Source organism: Capra hircus, chromosome 10 (assembly GCF_001704415.2).
Source record: "Capra hircus breed San Clemente chromosome 10, ASM170441v1, whole genome shotgun sequence".
In the NCBI taxonomy this organism is placed as follows: Eukaryota; Metazoa; Chordata; class Mammalia; order Artiodactyla; family Bovidae; genus Capra; species Capra hircus.
Window position 1 is genome coordinate 88,252,443 of NC_030817.1, and position 16,554 is coordinate 88,268,996.

The 16,554-nt window shown below is 49.5% G+C and overlaps 1 protein-coding gene across 9 annotated transcripts in view; it reads left to right on the top strand.

Moving 5' to 3' along the window:
* Positions 1-16,554, top strand: part of MEGF11 (multiple EGF like domains 11) — a 390,793-nt gene that overhangs the window by 145,040 nt on the left and 229,199 nt on the right. The gene's annotated exons all lie outside the window — the stretch shown is intronic.

Consider the following 16,554-nt stretch of genomic DNA (forward strand, 5'->3'; position numbering starts at 1 on the left):
GAGTGGATTTCCTTGTTAGTATTCTCCTTGCGTTTTGAGAGGGTAAACCAGGTTAGTACCAGACAGAGAATTTGGGCAGAGTGGGCATATTGATGTTGGGAATGAAATGACAATTTTCCCCTACTGATGTTACATCTCCCCTAATGCTGAAGAAACTCAATCCTAATTGCATTACAGGAATGAATGAAAAATGCTCTCACAAATAGGTTCAATAATGATGGTTTCCCAGGAAAAGTACAAAGATACTCACCCAAAGCAAATCCCAAAATATTGCTTGCCAGGAGCAGGCCAGAGGACTGGGCTGGAACAAGGCCTAGGTCGACACTTCTCTTGCGAGAGGGCCACTGAGGGGACCCAGGTGTAGAAGTGAGATCAGGACTAAGGCTTTACTGCTGCTGCTCTGTCTGCTCAAAGCAGAGCAAGAGTCAGGTGTGGAGTGGGACACAGGACTCATTAAGCCCGAGCAGGATGGATGTGAGTGGCCCGTTGGTGCTCAGGGCACAGCGAAATTATAAAGGAATTTTGGTCATCGGCAAGGGCTCCGGGAATGGATGAGTGTATCACCTTTCTAATTTCCATTAGTGGATGTCGGTACAGCTCTTGGAAGATGAAGATGGGGCAGAAGCAGAATGTCCTGATTGCACAGGCTCAGCCTTGCTGACCAGGAAGGGCAGCTTATAGCCTCCCACCCTCTCCTTATGTAACAGCCAGTGACTACCTGCTGAGTCAGTGCCACAGGCCTGTCACGTCCGGGAAGCCAAGCTAGAAAAGCCACTTTCAGGTCTGGAGGCTTTTTCTAGGAGGGCACCACAGAGTTTCAGCAGTGAAATGGGGTATTGTGCATGCTGGGTGATGGCTCCGAGGGGCAAAAGTCAAACAGCCTGGGTGTGCATCTCAGCTCTGCCGCTCCCGGCATCTTCCTCTTTATCCTCCTTATCACTGTCTTCAGGCTGCACACCCCATGTCAGGCACCATTCTGATCACTTTGCATACATTGAGGCATCAACTCCTTACAACAGCCCTCTGGGGTAGCTACCCTTAGTTCTCCCATTTTACAGATGGAGAAACTGAGTCACAGGGCCATTAAGTAACACGACCAAGATCACACAGCTAGAAAGTGATAGGATTTGAATCTAGGCTGTCTGGCTCGAGTCTTCTCTGAGCCACTCTGGATGTGTTGCTTCTCTTCAGGATTTAAGATGGCCCCTCCCAGAACCTCAGTTTCCACTCGTGCAAAATGGGAATAGTAATACGTTTGCCACCAGGCACAGTGCAGGGTAGGGGCTTACATGCCACCTCCCCACTTCCTGGTTTTGGGTCTTAACATTTTCGTGAGTCTCGACCTTTAATTTCTCAGAAGTCCACTGATCTTCTCACTGGGCAAATGCATATCACATAGATAAAGCTACGTGCACACACAACCCTTTGTACACAGTTTCAGAGAGTTCATGGATTCCCTTGAAACCGTTATGGGGTCCTCTGGGCCGTAGTGAAGAGCTTCTGCCATATGCTTGTGTTTATCCACTCCACTTATGTTTGTTGCTTCCCATTATGAAAATGCTGGGGAATGTAGACACCAAGGAGTGATGGTTGTTGCCTTGGGGAGCCTGCCGCCTGGTGGGAGGAGGCGGTCTGGTTCATGAATATGTGCAACAGAGTGTTGTCCATGCTTTGACAGGCATCTCAGGAAAGCAGGGTGTATCAAGGAGTTAAGAGGAGAGGCTGTCTTTTTAGCCACACCCACTTGTTGAGCATTAATGAGAAATCAGCTGTAGACGAGGAAGGCATCACAGGGCGTTTCAACACAGTATTTATTAAATGGCTACGTTATCCTGCCTTGCAAACATGTTAACTGATGGGGCCTGATCAAGGGAAATGGGTTTGGACTAGTGAGAGCGAAAGAGAGAGAGAGAGTAGGGGCAGTTTCCTTGGTGGTCCAGTGGTTAAGACGCTGTGCTCCCAATGATGCAGGGGGCATAGGTTCAATCCCTGGTCAGGGAACTGGATACCACAGGCCACAGTTAAGAGTTCGCATGCCTTAACTAAAGATTCTGCATGCCGCAATGAAAATCAAAGATTCTGTGTGCTGCAACTAAGACCTGGCACAGTCAAAAATATAAATAAAAGTAAATATTATTTTTAACAAGTGTGGTGGGTCATGGGAGTAAGGGAAGAGGTTCACGAAGCAAGTAGACCCTGAGGTGAGGTCATAAGAGGAAGTTTCTAGGGAAGAGTACAAAAATGATTGCAAACAAATATTATCTAGACTGAAAATGGGAGAATTTCACAGCCAGAAGGAAACTCTAAGATCATGGAAGTCAATCTTATCACAATACAGATGGGACAGTAAGGTCCAGAGTGAAGAAGGGACTTTTCCCAGGTTCCCGAATCACAACTGGGGCAGGGCTAGGACTTGAACCTGGGTCCACAGACTCGATCTAGATCCTTTGATGCTGCCAACTCTACCTACTTCAAGTTCATCCTTATATCTTCCTGGGGGCCAGTTCGGTGCTGGGGCCCTTGTAATTTATGTGCTGACCGACACTGGGGGGATGGAGTGCAGAGAGGGATGTCCATGGAGGTGATTTTAGGATGAACGGGAAACAAGGAATGAGGAGCAGGTTACAGGGCCGAGAGTTACCAAGCACCACAGTCTGGGTGGCTTAAACATTCTGGAGTTTGTGTGAGCTGAGTGTGTGCCCAGTCGTGTCTGACTCTTTGCGACCACACAGACCGTAGCCCTCCAGGCTCCCCTGCCCATGGGATTTCCCAGGCAAGAATCCTGGAGTGGGTTTCCATGCCCTCCTCCAGGGGATCTTCCCGACCCAGGAATCGAATCTGTGTCTCTTGCATCTCCTGCGTCGGCAGGCGGATTCTTTACCACTTCGCCCCCTGGGAAGCCTGTTCTGGAGGTTAGAAGTCCAAAGTCAGGCCATCAGGGTGTCCCTTCTAGGGGACCATCTGTGGGCAAAGGTCTGTTCCAGGCCTCTCTCCCGGCTTCTGGGAGTCCTTGGCTTGTGGCTCCGTAACTCTGTTCTTCACATGACTTTCTTCTCCTTGTGCACGTCTCTAAATTGCCCCACTTAAAGGACACTAGTCATATTGGATTAGGGTACAGCCTGATGACCTCATTTTAACATGATTACCTCTGTGAGATCCTGTCTCCAAATAAGGTCTCATTCTGTGTTGCCAGGAATTAGGACTTCAATAGATGGATTTTAGCAGGACACGATTCAACCCATGACAGGCGGGTGTTAGCCACTACCTGGACTCTGTTCCTGCTTGTTGTGGTGGGAGAAAAGGGAGAGGGAACCAGCCAGTCCCCTGTGGGTTTTGTCACCTTTCCACAAAGAGTGGAAGCCCCAAGGTCTGGGAACTTGTGAGAGGAAGAAATAGTAGTGAGAGGGTGCAGGGTGGGCCAGGATGCAGGGTGCTAGAAGAGAAGCCTGTAAAGCTGGGAGCATTCAGGAGCTAAGGCTTTATAGTCCCTGAAACTCTGCTCCTCCCTCTCCACCCCTTGGAGGCCAGAAAACCTCCCAGCTCACCAAAGCCTGGGGGGAACCCATCTCACGCCAGAGTCTTTGGGACCCTGTACAAGAACACCGCCTGTGCTCTGGGAAGGGGCAGGGGGATATTGACTTCCCTCCAAAACCACCTTCCTGGAGCCTGTTTCTTGGCAGGTGCTAGGACACCACTTACTTGGGAGTGACAGCCTTAGCTGATTCTGCCACCAACTTGCTGTGCAACCTTGGGCAAGTCCTTTGCCTCTCTGCACCTACTGTGGCACAGGATGGATCACGCCTGTGTGTGGATGGAGGAAAGACGAAACAATAAATGAGTGTCCTAGAAAGCATAACGCTTGGTACCAATGCAGGTTGGCCTATTTTTCTCCTTTTTGTACCATTTCCTCTGGCCCAGAACTGCCATCGTCATCCCAGAGCCCTTGGCAGTCCTTCTAGAACCACCTGCACCAGAGCTACCCACTCCCTCCCTTTATCTAGAGACAGCTGAGTCCTGGCCACTCCTGGTTGTCCAGGTATCAAATATTTCCTGAAGATCATTGAGTACGAGCACATTTCCTTCTTTCTCCTTTCTTGCAAGATAGGGCAGTGGGCATCTTAGGAAGCTCTGTTCTTTGAAAATATTGGCCCATATCAGACTTGATGAGCTGGGTTATGAGCTGGGTTACAAACAGCACCCAAATCCCAGTGGCTTAAAACAATGAAGTTCTATGTCTTATTCACATTACATGTCCATTGAGGGCCAGCTGGGGCCTGCTCCTTGAAAACATCACCCCAGGACCCAGGCTGATGGAGCAGTCACCCTCTGTGATGTTGCTGGTTGATTTGACAGAGAGTAGAGGGCTTTGGCTGGAGAAGGCAGTGGCACCCCAATCCAGTACTCTTGCCTGGAAAATCCCATGGATGGAGGAGCCTGGTGGGCTGCAGTCCATGGGGTTGCTAAGAGTCGGACACGACTGAGTGACTTCACTTTCACTTTTCACTTGCATGCATTGGAGAAGGAAATGGCAACCCACGCCAGTGTTTTCGCCTGGAGAATCCTGGGGACGGGGGAGCCTGGTGGGCTGCCATCTATGGGGTCGCACAGAGTCGGACACGACTGAAACGACTTAGCAGCAGCAGCAGCAGCAGCAGAGGGCTTTGGCATGGGCTTCCCCAGTGGCTCAGCAATAATGAATCCGCCTGCCAATGCAGGAGACACAGGTTCAAGCCCTGGGTTGGGAAGATCCCCTGGAGAAGAAAATGGCAATCCATTCCAGTGTTCTTGCCTTGAGAATCCCATGGACAGAGGAGCCTGGCAGGCTACAGTCCATAGGGTTGCAAAGAGCTGGCCAGGACTTAGTGACTAAACAACAACAAAGAGGGCTCAGGCAGACCTTGAAGTCAGAGGGCCAGAGGTATTTAGTGAGTAGACTCAATCCTTATCACAGGCGCCACATAGATGCCATGGTAATCACAATGCTTTACCGATCCCTTGATATCCTAATCTCAGAATCACCCGGAACATTTGTTACCATGCATACCCCTGGGTCCCAGCCTCAGAGGCTCAGATTCAGAAAACCTGGAGTGGGGCTGGGGAATTTGCATTTCTAACAAGTTCCCAGGTGATGCTCACACTGCTATAATGGGACCTACTCTTTGAAAACCACTGGTGTTAGTTATGCTAAGGCATGATTGCTGTGCTGGCCTCATCTTTTGGTAAATTGCAAAGAGCCTAGCTGGTTCTCAACAGGTGCGTCTCCTTGATACTTAGGGCTTCTTCTGATGGGAGAAGAGCACGTCTCAGAGTAGCCAGCGAGGAGGGAGTTTCTCTACGCAACCCCCATGTCTCTTATCTCTCCTTGGTCAGTCTCCCCCAGAGGGAAGTAACCCCCGCCCCCACAAACTTCCAGATTGTGTAGTGAAGCCCTTTCAGTGGCCACTGGGAATGCCAAAGCCTCCCCCTCGCTGTGTGGATTTCATCCAGATCCAGAAGTGAAGGGATCAGCCAGAAGTTCTGGGTATGTGGCTGATGGGCTGAGCTCACTGAGGGGTGCGCAGCATACTTGGGTAACCTGGTTGAACAGTCCCCAAAAGACGGACCACCCAGGCCCAATGGGGTCAGTCTGTGTGGGTGACTGAGGGGGAGAAACCCACAGCAGAGATCCAGGAGGTTGGGTGCCAGGAGGGAGTCCGAGGGGTGCAGAAGACTTACTCCAGTAAACTCATGGCATTTTTTAAAGCGGGTTGTTTTTTTTTAAGTTTTGAATATTTACTTATTTGTTTGTTTGTGACTGCGTTGGGTCTTATTTGTAGCACGTGGGATCCTTCATTGCAGCGCATGGGCTCCAGGGCACACAGGCTCAGTAGCTGCGTTGGGGGGGGGTGGGGGCTTGGTTGCCCACGGCAGGTGCAAATCTTAGTTTCCCCAACCAAGGATTGAACCCGAGTCCCGTTGCTTTGGAAGGTGGATTCTTAACCCCTGCACCACCAGGGAAGTCCCTCCTCGTACCATTTTGGGATTGAGGAACCTCATATTTACTGTTTGCACAATCAGCTGTCGTTTACCTTGAAATTTAACTCCTGTTGACTTCTTTGCTGCCATCTCTTCTTGCCTCTCATTTCTTCCTTCTTGGTTCAGCTTCGTTGTTCTTGAAGGGTCTTTGTGTGTGTGTGTGTGTGTGTGTGTGTTTTCCAGAAGGGTCTACGAAGTGATTGGCTCTAATGTTCTAACTTGTCTGAAGATGCCATTATTTTTGCCGTCACTCTTGGTGGGTGGTTTCCTGCGGATGAAGTTCCAGGTTCTCAGTCATTTTCCTTCAGTGGTCTGAGGATGTTTTTCTGTTGTGCTCTGGACTTGGTCATTGCAGCGCTCTGCGGTTTCCCTAGATTGTGTCTGGGTGTGAAGTTACTTTTATTAATACTGTTGGCTTCTCGGAGGTATACATCTTCCTCAAGCTAAAGAGTCATGTCCTTTATCAGTTCTGGAAAGTTCCCAGGCATATCTCTTCAAATATCTCCTTTCCTTCATCCTTCCAGTTCTCTCCTTTTGGAGCTCCCACGTGTTGGACTCTCTCACTGCAGCCTTTGTCTCTCCTAAGCTCTAATTTTTCATCTCTTTATCTCTCCAGGCTGTATCTTGGCCATTTTCCTCCGATCCATTTGTCAAATCCTTTCATTCTGCTAATTAACCTGTCTTTTGAGGTCTTAATTCCAATGACAACATGTTTCATTTCTAGTTCCTCTTTTTTTTTTTTAAGATCTGCCTGTTTCCTTCCTGTAGTGTCCTATTCTTTCATTATAAATTCTAACCCTTCTTTTATTGCTTTAACTATTTTAAACATACTCCTTCTGTAGTCTCTTTAAATAGTTCTCTCTTGAGCTGTTAGTCCTATTAGATCAAGTCCTTAGGATCTCAGTTCTCCTGTTTGTGGAGGTAGCTGATTCTCCCTGATCATGCGTTGTTTCCTCACATAGGTTGTAATTATTTTTATATATATATTTTTTCTATGACCCTTTTTGCCTTTTTTCCCTTCCCCATGTCCTGGGTTGTACAAGAGCCCCACACACTAGTTTCACAGTCACTTATTAGGCACACTAATGGTTTTCACTGACTCAAGACCAGCCTTTGCACTGATAATTTGGTTTGAGATTACAGTGTGTGGTAAAGGCTTAGAGTCTTTTCCCTGCTTAAAAAAAAAAATTGTGAAATTCACATAACATAAACTATTTTGAAGTATTCAATTTAACGGCATTTAGTGCTTTCACCGTGTTGTATAACCATCACTTCTATCTAGTTCTAAAACTTTTTCGCCACTCCTGAAGAGACCCTGTACCCATTAAGCAGTCACTCCCCAGTCCCCGCTCCTGTTTTTCGCTTCTTGTGGGAGACATTTCTCCTCATCCAGAATCCTTGTTTATTTCCTAGGCTGGTTAGGCAGCATTTTCAAGTATCCCATCCTTGGAGCTGGCAGCTCCCAAGGCCCAGTCTGCCTGTGTGGGTGTTAACCACCATGCTCCCAGCCTGGGCTGAGGACTAGGGGTAGCAGCTAGCCAGGGCTGACGTTCCCTGGGCTACCTTAGCTTCAGCACCTGACCTTCTGCAACTCATAAATTCCCCCTACCCTTTTCTCACACTTAGGGATTTATCTTTCTCTTATTAGAGTTCAGGTATATATTTTTAAAGTATTTTCATGATGTTTGGGAGGCATTTTTGTAGCAGGAGGTGCCTACCTTAGCACTTTTTACCTTGTCACTGGAACTGCCCCTGTTTTATAGTGAGTGGCAGAATCAGGGGCTTTATAATCAGACCCTGTGACATTTAAGATTGCTAACTTCCAACAACATAATAAAACAGTAGTATAACCTCTGGTGGTCTACCCAGCCTTTCCCATACAGAGTGTCACTTGGTGTTCCCAGGCTGGAGAGGTGAGTGTTATTGTTACTGCCCTTGTTACAGTGAGGCTTCTCTGGTGGCTCAGTGGTGAGGAACCCACCTGCCAAGGCAGGAGACGCAGGTTCGATCCCTGGGTTGGGAAGATCCCCTGGAGGAGGAAATGGCAACCCACTCCAGTATTATTGCCTGAGAAATCCATGGACAGAGGAGCCTGGCGGGCTATAGTCCATGGAGTTGCAAGAGTCGGACACGACTTATACACTGAACAAATGCCTGCCCGCCCTGTGCAGCAGAGGGAACTTCAGCTGAGTGAGGCCACGTGATGCACCCACATGCACAAGTGCAGCCCAGGGTTTGAGATCAGCTTCCAATCCTGTGCTTTCCCTTCCTGCAGTGGGTTTTCTCTTGGCAGGAGGGACCTATGGCCAGGAGAGGAAAGTGGGTTGAGATAAGAGGGCAGGTGGAGAGGTGTATAGGGAGGGGAAGGGACTAAGGGTAAACTGGTTTGATCTTAAAATTTTGCTGAATGGGTCTGATAGGTGCCAGGATCAGGGTAGTGAGTGGGGGATGTCTGCGTGTGTGTGTGTGTGCGTGCATGCATGTGTACACAGAGATATGGGCTCTGTCTGAAACACATCAATACTAGGCGAAGTGATTCTCTGCTGATCCTCTTGAGAGGCTCCCCTGGGAATCCTGCCTGCCGCCATCACCAGGAACAGTGCTGATGCTGCTCCCTGGGGTCACCAACCGCTGGTGCTGAGCTTTGCTGCCTAGAACAGCATTCATCTTTCCATTTGTCCATCTATCTACCAACATTTACTCGATACCTGTGCCCTGAGGGCACTACAGAGTCCTGGGAATAGAGAGATGAATAAGAAGCATGTGGTCTAGTGGGAAAAAATGGTTATATATGTGTGTGTGCATTTAACTTTTCAAAAGTTCCAGCACAGTATAATCACACTGTAAAGAAGCAGGCAAAGACACAGAAGGTGTCACCAGGCTGCTGGAGGGGAAAGAATGGCTATCACACTGCCCCAGCAGGTCCTCGATGAGTGGCCAAAACCAGTGCAGCCATGAGCATCTCCTGCCTCTGTGGGTGTAGAGCACTGATTTAGGATGCCTGGAGCGGCTGATTCGCACTGACCCAGCTTATACAATACTGATGCCTAACCCTGCTGCCAAACAACTCAGGTGGAGGGAGAGACAAGTACCAAAGGCTTGCTATTGTTCACCCGTGAGTGCTTTTCAGGCCCTCAGTAAATAACTGTTGAATGAATGAATTCATGGTCCAGGCACCCCAAGGCCCAGCAGATTCTCTGGACACTCATCTTGTCAGCACCTGGGTTCCTCGTTTTCTGACCTGGTAGTTTGGGAGGTTTGGAAGCCACGTGGTGGTTGGTTCCATATGCTGGGTCCCCTCGGTCACTCTGTCTCACTGGGTGTGATGCTGCTGCCCCGTCCATCTCTCCCACTCAAAAGTGAGTTCCCCAAGCAAAAGAATCACGTCTTCTACTCCATGGGCTACACACAGGACCTGGCACTTAGTACTGAATAATTATTGAATGAGTGACCAACAGAGCGAATGGATGAAAGAGAATTCATTCTATTTCCTACCCCCAATACTGAGAGACCTCGTAGGAAGAAGCAAACAATTCTCTCGGGGGAATCCAAGGCCAGGGGGGTCAAAGAAGATTCTCTGAAGGAGGTCAGTTTTGAGCTGAGCCTGAAAGATGAGCAGGAACTTGGGAGGAGGACAAGAGATGGGCTAGGAGTATGAGTTCTGAAGCCTTTCGTGCCGTGCCGAGACTATTTCACCTCTCTATCTTTTCTTGGTTTTCTCATCTGTGAAATAAGGTAGAGCTGTGTTAAGTGCCTACCCTTTGGGCTGTCGTGGGGGTTAAATGAGTTACCACAAAGAGAGCATTTAGGCAAGGGCCTGGCACACAGTAAGAGCTCAGTAAATGTTAGCTACTGCTCTTTGTATTAATTTTGTGAGAGGGAGCATTCTCTGGAGAGGGGACAGCCAGAGCAGAGATGGAAGGGCACAGGATCAGCACACCCCCAGCAGGAGCACAGGCAAAAAGGCGGTGGGAGAAGGAGCCAGGGTGAGGCGGGTCTGGACCCTCAGCTCTGCACTGGGCGGACTGGACAATTTCAGGAGATCACTGAAGCAGCCAGTGACATGTTCACCGTGGTGTCCAGCGGCAGCAGTGTGAAGAGCCATGGGAAGGGAATAAAGCCAGGTTAGGAGGTGTGTGCAGGGGCAGTGAGCTGTGGCTGTGCCCCCGACCTTGGTCCTCAGACACAGGAGATCTGGGGTTGGGCAGGCTGTGTTCTGCTGGCTTAGGCCTAAGCTTCCCTGCCAGGCGCCCCCTCCCTCCCCTGCCCCCACCTGTACGAAGTTCCATCAGGGTCTTTTGTGCTGATGCAGCCGTGGAAGAATGTAGGTGCTGCTTCTGAATTATCAGCTGCAGCTGTAATTAAACCTCTGCTGTCCAGACTGGGCAGCCTCCGAGGTGAAGCCTTTATTGGTGTCAGAGTAGTTGGGCATTTATTTAAGTCCCCTTCCTGGTGTCCTGGGCCGTGTGAAGCCTGTGAAATAGCAAACCTGTCCCCAGCCTAACTCCCCACTTCTCTCTGGAAACTGCTTCAAGGTTCCCACTTTCCATCTTCTGAATTCCCTCGACATCTACAGGATCCCACCTCTGACTTCCTTCCGGTCCCCGCTGGGAGTTGGCTGCTTCTCTGAGGTTCACACTGTGCGCTAAACCCCAGGGCCTGGCCTCGGCCAACTCTGACCCATTGCTCCCATGCAGCCTCCTTGCTCTTTCTCCTCGTGTCCTTGCCTCAGCACACAGGAAGCCCTGTTTACTGCTCCCTCTGCCCCTGGATACCACGTGGCTCACTCCCCATTTCACTCAGTGTTTTCTCACATGCCATATTATCAGAGTCTTTCTGACCCCATGTCTGAAATAGCGGTTCCTTCCAGGACATCTTTCTGTAGGTCTTTATCCTGGGTTTTTTTGGGGGGGTTTTTTTGGTGGTTTTTTTAAATATAGTTGACTTACAATGTTGTGTTAGTTTCAGCTGTACAGTTAAGTGATAGAGTTATCCATACATACATATTTCTATCTTTTCAGATTCTTTTTCCTAAGAGTTATCACAAAATACTGAGTATAATAATTCCCAAGGATATATAGTAGGTCCTTATTGGTTGTCTATTTTATATATGGGCTTCCTTGATAGCTCAGTTGGTAAAGAATCTGCCTGCAATGCAGGAGACCCTGGTTCGATTTCTGGGTCGGGAAGATCCACTGGAGAAGGGATAGGCTACCCACTCCAGTATTCTTGGGCTTCCCTTGTGGCTCAGCTGGTAAAGAATCCTCCTGTAATGCAGAAGACCTGGGCTCAATCCCCAGGTTGGGAAGATCCCCTGGAGAAGGGAAAGGCCACCCACTCCAGTATTCTGGCCTGGAGAATTCCATGGACTCTATAGTCCGTGGGGTCTCAAAGAGTCAGTATATGTATTTTATATATAGTAGTGTATATCTCTTAATCCCGAACTCCTAGTTTGTCTCTCCTCGCCCCTTTCTCTCTCGGTAACCATAAGTTTGTTTTCTATGTCTGTGGGTCTGTTTCTGTATAAATTCATTTGTATCATTTTTTTCAGATTCCACGTATAAACAATATCATGATATTTGTCTTTCTCTGTCTGAGTACACTTAGTCTGATAATTTCTAGGTCCATCCACGTCACTGCAAATGGTGTTATTTCACTTTTTCTTTCAGCTGAATAATACTTCATTTACACAGATACCACATCTTTTCCATTTCTCTGTAGATGGACGTTTAGGTTGTTTCCATGTCTTGGCTATTGAAAATAGTGCTCCTATGAGCATTGGGGTGCATGTATCTTTCCTAACTAGTTTTCTCCTTTAATTAGCATTGTTGCTACCTGACATAGAGACATAGGATCTATCAGTATATTTTTTATTTTCTGTCTCTTTAACTAGAATATGCAGTGACGTGGATGGACTGGCCCCCACCTCTCCTGCTCGCCCCTCAATGCTGCTGCTTTCTCCAAATGCTGTGCCCTAGACTCCTCATCATTCCATATTTCACCTCCCCAGGGTCTTGGCAGGTCTGCTGATCCTCTATGCACCACCCTGGCATCTGACCTCTCCACGCACTCACTCTCAGGGACTGTGTACAGGCTGCCCCTGTTTCCTGGAACTGCTGGTCCTGTGTCCCCAGTTTCTTCCTGGAGGTTTTTGGAGACTGAGTGCAGAGCTGCTGATCCCTGGGAAGCCCCATGAATACCTCCCTCTTCCTCTTCCCTCTAGGTCCTGATCTCAGCCCCTTTTCCCCACAACTGCCCTTACAGTTGTCAACTTATTCATCTTCTGCCTGAATGGTGAGCTTGTTGAGAGTGGAGGCTCAGGACCTCTCTGTGTCCCTATCACCCAGCCCAGGGCCTAGCAGGGAACATGTTTTGTGTAGCCTTAGTTTATTAGAAGGAGGACACATAGGCTGGCTTTTCCTGGGGGCCCTCCAAGGACACCCAAAGGAGTGGTCTCTGGGCAGGACCTGAGACCCAGAGTGAAGGGTGGCCTGCCCCAGTTAGGGTCCTCATTTCTACTCACTCCATTCCCGTAGGACCCTAGAGCCTAGTGTCGTGTGTGTGTGTGAAGAGTCTGGGGACCCTGCTCTGGGGCTCTGCGGGGATTGAGTCTGTGGCTCCAGAGCCTGGGAGACCAACTCTGAGTTGGACTGACCTTCTGGTCATGGGGAGGCAGCAAATTTGTTCCTGTAGTGCTTTCTGGTTTGGATTTATAGAGTTCCTCCTCCCCTCCCGGCTCCTTGCCTTCAGAGGAGAGAGGTTTCAGAAAATGGCCATTCTGGGGATTGCGGTGATGGACCGGCAGTCCCCCGTCTCTGCGAATGCTGACTCTCTGATTAAGGACAGCCAAGTGGCTTCATTGAGAGTGGAAATTGTGACTTGGCGCCTCCCCGCCATGGCCACTTCAGTACACTTCACTTTGAAGGGCTTTGATCAGCTCCCTGTCAAGTGGGTGGGGTGGGAGCATGCTGAGGGAGATGGCCAGCCTCTCCTACCACGCGGGCCAGGCATTAGCCAACTCTCAAGGCAGGCCTGAGGGTCAGGTCCCCTCACCTTGTTGTAGGCCCCTTGTCCCTACCTTGTCTAACCCTGGGTGTGAGCATGAAAATACTTAACAACAGATATGGCACTTCTACGAATAGGTTAGAATGGAAGTCTTGGAGGTCTGTTGTGGGGCCATGGTTAATCCTGTAGGTGCTGGATTATGGGTAGATGCGTGGGGGTAGGCTGGGAGCAGGGCAGTGGTGGCAACCACCTACCAACCAGAGCAGAAGTATTTCACTACTGTAATATTCAATCCCCTTCTCCCCCGAACCAGAGCACCTGGGTCTCATTTGACCTGGAGACATGATACATCTGGACCCTTGAGGAAGGGGCATCTCAGCTGGAGCGTCTGGCTGGGGGGACTGCGGGATGCTGTGAGGCTACCTGTGTGAACGCTGCTCCAAGCTCACGCGAGGAGTGTCTGTGCAGCACGTAGTGCCTGACGCTGTGAAGGTCATGAGCACAGACCCTGGACTGGACTGCTCCCTCCTGCCTGTGTGACTGCGGGCAAATCACTTAGCTTCTCCAGGCCTCTGATTACTCCATGGTGTAGCAAGACTGCCTTCCTCATGGGGTTGTTGGGAGGATTAAATAAGCGAATCTATGCTAACCAAGCCCGTGGCAAGTGCTGTGGAAGAACTGCTTTTATTCCATGTGCACATGTATATTCATGAGTATTAGGTTTTGCTATGTGGGAAGAGCTCCCCTTTTGTGTGCTGTGTGTGCACATGTACACACTTGCTGTGTGTGTGTGTCACCCATGGACAGGGCCCCCATCCCCCCCGTCAAGTGCAGATCTGCCTGCTTGTGTGTGTTGAGAATCTGAGCGCACGTCTCCTCCACTCTCCTGAGAGTCACCTTTCCCATCATCCTTCCCCACTTCGCTTTCTCCTTCTCCCTTGCAAGCAGCCAGCGGTGGTGAATTGTCACCTGGGGAGCCAGATCCGCATCTTTGCTCCTGATGGGGTGGGAAGAGGGAGCTGACTGACACTATCAATCTCATTCCTCCGATGGAGACAGACCTGGAACCAAGGGCAAAAGCCAGAGGTGTCCTCCCGTCCCTCGTCAGACAAAACACTGCCCCTCGAGCCACCGTTACCCTGGGCTGAGCCTGACCAAAGAGAAGGAAAGAGGATGTTCCAAATCTGCAAGCTGGGGGGTGGTGTCTCAGGGGGCAGCTGGAAGCCAGCCCCTTTCCCTCTGGTGTGGCCAGGTGGAGGGACCAAGGCTTTGGCCTGTGTTTATCCGCAAGCTTCCGTCCACCAAACAAACTGCAGAGGCTTGATGGTAAATCAGCTTGCAGGCATGATTTAGAGGACTCTTTTTGTTTGCTCAGCTCAGCTTTTGGCAAGGTAAATGCATGAACTGCAGAAAATTTCTTTGAAACAACCGCAGGACTCCGACGCCCTCCGTAAAGGATTCTCCAAATTATATGGACTAGATGAGTATCTCTATTACATAAAGCCATTGCAGTGCCTGCTCAGGGCTCGGAGAATCAAGTCACCGTGCAGGCTTTTTGTGACTCTGCCCCGCCAGCGCCTGGTAATTGAAGATCTCCCTTTAAAAGTATGTCAGGTGGAAAGAGCGGGCTAATTTACTAAGTGGAGGGCCTTTGTTAGGGAGACTGATGCTTTGTTCTGCTTGTCCCTTTTAATCTTGTTTTTGTACAATAGCCTCACATAAAGCACTACCACCAATTTGATTCTGGGGAGGCGGATGGGGCAGGGCCGGGCCTGGCAGGAGGCCACGCAGGGTCTCCTGTGTGTCTGTCTTCTTCCTCATCTTGCAATCCCCTTTCCTCTTCGGGGCTCCTTCCTCCATCCTTAGGGGCAGGCCTGAGCCCAGGAGCAAACTCTGTGGCTGCCTTTGTCTTTTTCTAATCAGAGCACACCCTCCTCCTTTTTAATTGCCTCTCTGCATGGAAACCCCAGTGGCAAGATTCAAGTTTGGGACTCTATTCTCTGCCGGTTGCCACATTTGAATCTCACTGAGGTCTTCAGCCCTAAAGTCAAATGCCATCTGGTGTCTGATGGGACGGTTTGGGTTGGAGGGCCTCCAACAGTCTAGGGTACTAAGCATTTGTTGTCAGAGAGTTCTCTTCCACACTGGCTTCTGGCTCCGAGCAGAGGGGTTCACTGATCGCCGGTTGAGAGGAGTGGGACTTTGCCTCGAAGAGGGGGGCCACCTCCTTGGGGTTTGAGGCCACTATGGTGCTGGTGATGTGAGCCCTGACCCAGCTTTCAGAGGTGTTCTAGTCACCCACTGGCTGTGATCTTGCTGTGCAACCGCATGCAGGCACCCACCTCTCTGGGCTTCACCTCACCCATCCGTCATGTCAGAGACCTATCCGCTCTGAACATCTGTGAAACGGGAGCACCAATTATGGTGACTGTGAGGCAGAGGCTTTTCTCGTTGAAGGTGTTGTGGGGAGGGAGGTGGGAGGAGGGTTCATGTTTGGGAACGCATGTAAGAATTAAAGATTTTAAAATTTAAAAAATAAAAAAATTAATAAAAAAAAAAAAGAAGTCAATGGGCAAAGTTAAGGCTGAGGGAGTATGGAAAACAGAAGCATGCGCCTGCAGTTCTTAGTGAAACGAATTGTTATTGTTCTTGTTTAGTCGCTAAATTGTGTCCGAATCTTTGCGACCCCCATGGACTGCAGCACACCAGGCTCCTCTGTTCTCCACTATCTCCTGGAATTAGCTCAGATTTGTGTTCATTGAGTCGCTGATTCTATCTAAACCATCTCATCCTCTGCTGCCCCCTTCTCCTCTTGTTTTCAATCTTTCCCAGAATCAGGGTCTTTTCCAATGAATCAAGGAAATGGCACCCCACTCCAGTACTCTTGCCTGGAAAATCCCATGGATGGAGGAGCCTGGTAGGCTGCAGTCCATGGGGTCGCGAAGAGTCGGACATGACTGAGCGACTTCACTTTCACTTTTCACTTGCATGCATTGGAGAAGGAAATGGCAACCTACTCCAATGTCCTTGCCTGGAGAATCCCAGGGACAGGGGAGCCTGGTGGGCTGCCATCTATGGGGTCGCACAGAGTTGGACACGACTGAAGCGACTTAGCAGCAGCAGCAGCCAATGAATCAACTCTTTGCATCAGGTGGCTAAAGTATTGCAGCTTCAGCATCAGTCCTTCCAATGAATATTCAGGGTTGATTCCCTTTAGGATTGACTGGTTTGATCTCCTTGCAGTTCAAGGGACACTGAAGAGTCTTCTCCAGCACCACAATTTGAAAACACCAATTCTTTGGCATTCAGCCTTCTTTATGGTCCAACTCTCACATCCATACATGACTACTGGAAAAATCATAGCTTTGACTATATGGGCCTTTGTTGGCAAAGTGATGTCTCTGCTTTTTAATACACTGTCTGGGTTTATCAGAGCTTTCCTTCCAAGGAGCAAGTGTATTGTTCAGTTCAGTTCAGTTGCTCAGTCGTTTCCAACTCATTGTGACCCCATGAATCGCAGCATGCCAGGCCTCC